Genomic DNA, 5,770 nt, shown 5'->3' on the forward strand with positions numbered 1-5,770 from the left:
GGTCTTTTTTCCTTCCTTTGGAAGATGTCTTGGTTCAAGGATTCATGCTTGTGAATAGAGGGTTGAGTGTTCTCCAAAGAATGACTTAAACAATTGAAAAGCAAAAGTAATACTAACTTCTAATCAACTAACATTTGACTAACTTTTAATTTCAAGTAATTTACTTTATGCACTTTAAATTCAAGTCTTTATCATTTGCCATTATTCATACCATTTAACTTTTTTATTTTAATGCCATTTTCACTTTGCTCACTTAAGCCATATATTGTGATTGTATATACTTGTTTGTGTTTGTGGTCTTTTGACCTTAATGTACATAATAACAACAAAAACCTTAAAAATGGATTTGCGTTGACTGTTGGATTTGATCTGAGACATTGGACTTAGAATTAGGCAACATTCCCTATGCAAAAAGGACTTGGCCAATGCCAACTTTTCTGAAGCCAATCATTATGAATTGAACTTTCATCTGAAGCAAGTATTGATATCCCTTTTGAGTTCATCTGCAACATGGCCTGATACAATTGTTATTCTGAACCTGTGACTAATGACTTATTCTGAGCCATTCAAAGGATTATTTCATCTGATACATGGGGAAGATTATGAAGAAGATCATAAAGTTGCTAATCTTGGATGTGGCTATCTTTATTTGATGCCTTGCTCTTCTTGCTATTTGTGTAGTGATATTTCTTGATTCTAAAAGTCCAAGGGAAAATTGGGTTTCTATATGACATTCTTGTCTATTGTATTGCATCCCATTGGTCAGATCTTTTCAACTCTTAACTTTTAAATTTTTGCTTAGGCTTAGTGTCTTCATCTCCTCCAACTTCTTAAATTTCAAATCTCTCCCCCTTTTAAAAAACTTCTTTGCTTGTGATTTCTAAACTTTGACTTTATTGCAAATTAGAAACTTTGGCCTTATGCCATTGCATTTTCAAACTCTTTTTCTTAATTAAATTTGTAAATGAACTTAACCATACTTGACTTAAAATTTCAAAAGACGAAAAGAACTAACACTCATTCAAACCTTTTTAGGCCTTTTGTGCCTCTTTGAAACTTAAATTATTGTTAAAAAGAAATCCACTCACTTTGAAATTGTTACCACGCACTACGGGGGTTTGATCCCTCATTTTATGTTGGTACGTAGGCACAAGTCCGAAGGTCTTGTCAAACACAAAAATATAATTAATTAATTCTTTTCTCATCCCCACACTCTGTTTATTGCAAACATCATTTTATACCAAAACACATGTACACACAAAAAAAGGGCTCCCTAGGACTACCTAGGACATTTTGGGTGCTAACACCTTCCCTCTGTGAAACCAACCCCCTTATCTGTAATCTCTGGAATTTTATTAGTTTTGATTTGAAAACTTCTTATCTTTGGGTTTTGTTCGTACTTTTCCCTTTTCCCTTGGAAATAATAAAAGCACGATGGCGACTCTGGTTTTATTGACGTTAAGTTTATCCATAGCTTAATGGTCATGAATTTACCGCTACACTGCCTGAAAAGGCTCTCTTAACAACATATGGGCCTTCATAATTAGGAGTCCATTTGCCCCTAACATCAGGTTTAAAATATAGAATCTTCTTGAGCACAAGGTCACCTTCTCTAAACACACGAGGCCTGAACTTCTTATCAAATGCCTTCTTTATTCTCTGTTGATATAACTGAACATGAGTCATGGCAGTCAATCTTTTCTCTTTAATTAAATTCAACTGGTCATATCTGGTCTGGCACCATTCAGCTTCAGTCAATTTGGCTTCCATCAAGACATGCAATGATGGGATCTCAACCTCTATTGGAGCACATCTTCCATGCCATAAACAAGAGACAAAGGGGTTGCCCCTGTTGAAGTGCAGACGGATGTACGGTACCCATGCAAAGCAAATGAGAGCATCTCATGCCAATCTTTGTAGGTTACAACCATCTTCTGAATGATCTTTTTGATGTTCTTATTCGCAGCTTCAACAACCCCATTCATCTTAGGTCTGTAGGGAGAAGAATTATGGTGTGCAATCTTGAAGTCTTTACAAAGAGCTTCCACCATATTATTGTTCAAGTTTGATCCATTATCAATAATGATCTTACTTGGCGCACCATAACGGCATATAATATGATTCTTGATAAACCTTATAACAACTTGCTTGGTTACACTTGCATACGATGCCGCTTCAACCCACTTGGTGAAGTAATCAATAGCCACCAGAATGAGACAATGTTCGTTTGAAGCTTTGGGCTCAATCATGCCAATCATATCAATTCCCCACATGGAGAAGGGCCATGGAGAGGAGATGACATTTAACAGTGTCGGAGGAACATGAATTTTATCTGCATAACTTTAACACTTGTGACATTTCTTCACAAACTTGCAATAGTCAGATTCTATTGTCAGGCAATAGTAACCTGCTCTCAACATTTTCTTCGCTATGGCATGTGCATTGGAATAAGTACCAAAGGAACCTTCATGGACTTCAGTCACCAATACGTCTTCATGTCTATCCATGCATCTAAGCAAGACCATATCGAAATTTCTCTTTGTAGCGGGGATTTCGTTACCTTATGGCTTATTGACTAAACCAAAAGTAAACATACAATTTGAGTCGCCACCGCACTTTTATTTGTCCAAAGGAAAGGCTAAAAAGCGAACAAAAGCCAAGTAAGAAGTTTTATCAAATCAAAAACTAATAAAAATGTCAGAGATCTAGGTAAGGGGGTTGGTTATGAAATGGGAAGGTTTTACACACCCAAAACATCCTTAGTACTCTAAAGGAACCTCTTTTTGCAAATATGTGTTGTAGGTTGGTATTTGTGAAAATATGTGCAAAATATTGGGGGGATGAGAAGAGAATAGATTATATTTACAAATTTGTTGTTTGAATGGATGAACCCATTGCCTACGTACCATCACAAAGGTAGGATCAAAACCTCGTAGTTCGGGGTAAAAATCTCAAAGATTGGTAAATTGATTTGATCAAAAGCCTTAAGGTCTTTTGTTATCAAAGGGAGAAAACTCAACCTAAACCAACAATCCACCATTTGAGGAGAGCTTCAACATACTAGTGAGGGGTTAACCCTATAATAAGTATGGAAGACTTACAGTCCAATCACTAAGGATAAGGTGAGATTCACATCAACCACTATGATAACTCAAACCTATGACTAATGTTTATGAAAAGGTTTTAACAAAGGTGGCCATTGGAACCACAAAAACAACTTGAAGTGAGTTGTATTTACAAGTTAAGTGTATTTACAAAAATGAAGTCAAAGTTGGATTAATGTTTATTCACAATGAGTATTAATGAAAAGATTTTGAAAAGTCAAAGGCATAAGGCCTAGGTTTCTAATTTGAAAACAATGTCAAAATTTGCACTAAAAAGAGTTTGGCTTGGGTTAGAGTGAGGAGAAGAAGAGAAGGGCTAGTCCTAAAGCATACAAAGATAAGAGAAGAGATAAAACCCTTGGAGTTCCTTTTCTTGAAATCATAGAGATGATTCAAGATGCTCCTTTCCTTTGGACTTAGCAAGCAACAAACAATCACACAATTTAGATTCAAGCTCCTAGGATCTCCATTTGGCTTGTCTCTCTTAACTTGGCTACTCATGACAATGGTCCTCCTTACTATCTCAAGAGGGAATCCCTATCACACAAGAGCAAACATCAAAAAGTTCACAACACAATAAGAGGAATGGACAAAGAATGAGTTTTGTAAAGGAAGTCCTTTGAAGTCAACTTTGAAATTAAGCATTCTAAAGGCATGAGACCTAGTTGCTCTTCAACAAATTTGGCATTCTAAAGGCATGAGGCCTAGTTTCTCTTGAACTCCTTTAAGCATAGGTAAGGTCCTAATTCTAAGTCCTTTCTCCTTTTTGCATTGGGTTCACACAAAACAAAAGCAAAACCAACACAAGACAACAATATATTTATATACAATAATGAGCTCAAATGAGCAAAAGGAAAATGACATAAACATAAAATATGTGCTCAAATGAGCAAAGGAAAAAGCAATATGAATAAATGAGCAAGAAGTAAATTGCATTAAAGTAAATTGTAAGAAATTAAATGCTCAAATTAAAGGTAGTAATTAGTGGTTATGTTAGTTTGTCATAAGACAATTTAGCGCTATGTTAAGCAATTGTAAGTGAACTAATGTAGTAGTCACACCTATCTGAGACCGGTCAATAAAACTATAGGCAAATAAACACAAGTTAGAGATCATGACTAGTAAGCCAAGCTCCTACGACTTGCCATGCCAAAAGAAAAGAGGAAGGCCTTGTATGGACTTTAGGTTTTTTGCTTGACCAAGAAGCAACCTATCTTGGACACAAAGCAACTCACTTGATCTTGGATCAAGTTGAGTTTGATTTGGATCAAAGAAGGTTAAACCTCTCATATGTCAAGACCAACCATAAGGCATTAACTCATTGGCCAAAATAAAAAGAAAATGGGATGAAGATGAAATGGATGGAAAGAGAAATAAAGTGTCAAATACAATTGGTCAAAAGTGAATCAAATCATCATCAACCAATGCTAAACAGAAGAGAAATGAAGATCACAAGTCAACAAGTCAAACATATTTTTTTGGTATTTTTTGAATTAAAATAAAATGCAAAATAAAATGGACAAAATATGGTCAAACCTCAAATTTAATTCAAATCAACTTCAACAAGTCCAATTAAATTCTCATAGGTCTAACAAGGTCAAACAAGGTTTGACAAATTTTCTCAACAATTTTTGAAATCAGAAACTATTTAAAAACAATTAAAAACAATAAAAATAACACAATATGAATTAAAATCTCAAATCAATTAAGAAATTGATGAGATTATTTTTCATTGACTTATCATGACCCATATGTGTTAAGAAAATATTTTTGGATTTTTCAGATATCAAAAAGTATTTTAAAATGAATTAAAACTATTAAAAACTAAAAAATTCATAAAAAATATTAAATGAAGTCACAAAAATAATTAAAAATCAAAATATGAAACTAGATTTTTGTACTTCCTCAAACTCTGGAATAACTTCAACAAATGCTCAACATGTTCTCCTTCATCACTAGATTTAGCAATCATATCATCAACATAAACTTCAATCTCTTTATGCATCATATCGTGAAAAAGAGTGGTCATAACTCTCTGGTATGTTGCCCCAACATTCTTTAAACCGAAAGACATCACACTATAACAGAATGTTCCCCAGGGTGTAATGAATGTGGTCTTCTCCATATCTTCAGGTGCCATCTTGATTTGATTATAACCGTAAAATCCGTCCATAAACGAAAAGACTTTGAATTTAGTTGTATTGTCTACCAACATACTAATGTGTAGTAGAGGAAAATCATTTTTTGGACTAGCTTTGCTCAAATCTCTATAATCGACACACAAGCGGACTTTCCCATCTTTCTTAGGAACAAGCACAATATTGGCCACCCACTGCGGATATTTGGAGGTAACAAGAAAACTAACATCGATCTGTTTCTGCACTTCCTCTTTGATATTTACTGCCATATCGGGATGAGTTCTCCTCAACTTCTACTTGACCGCCGGGCATTCTGGTTTCAACAAAAATCTATGCTCCACAATCTCGGAATCCAAACCAGGCATGTCTTGATAGGACCAAGCAAACGCATCTGAATACTCTCGAAGAAGATCAATCAACCCCTTCTTGGCCTCTTGACACAGTTGAGACCCAATGTTGACTTCCTTCACATCATCTTCGGAACCTAAGTTGAGTAATTCAATTTGCTTTTCGAATGATTGAATGGCT

The sequence above is a fragment of the Lathyrus oleraceus genome, chromosome 2 (genome assembly GCF_024323335.1).
Source record: "Lathyrus oleraceus cultivar Zhongwan6 chromosome 2, CAAS_Psat_ZW6_1.0, whole genome shotgun sequence".
Classification (NCBI taxonomy): domain Eukaryota; kingdom Viridiplantae; phylum Streptophyta; class Magnoliopsida; order Fabales; family Fabaceae; genus Lathyrus; species Lathyrus oleraceus.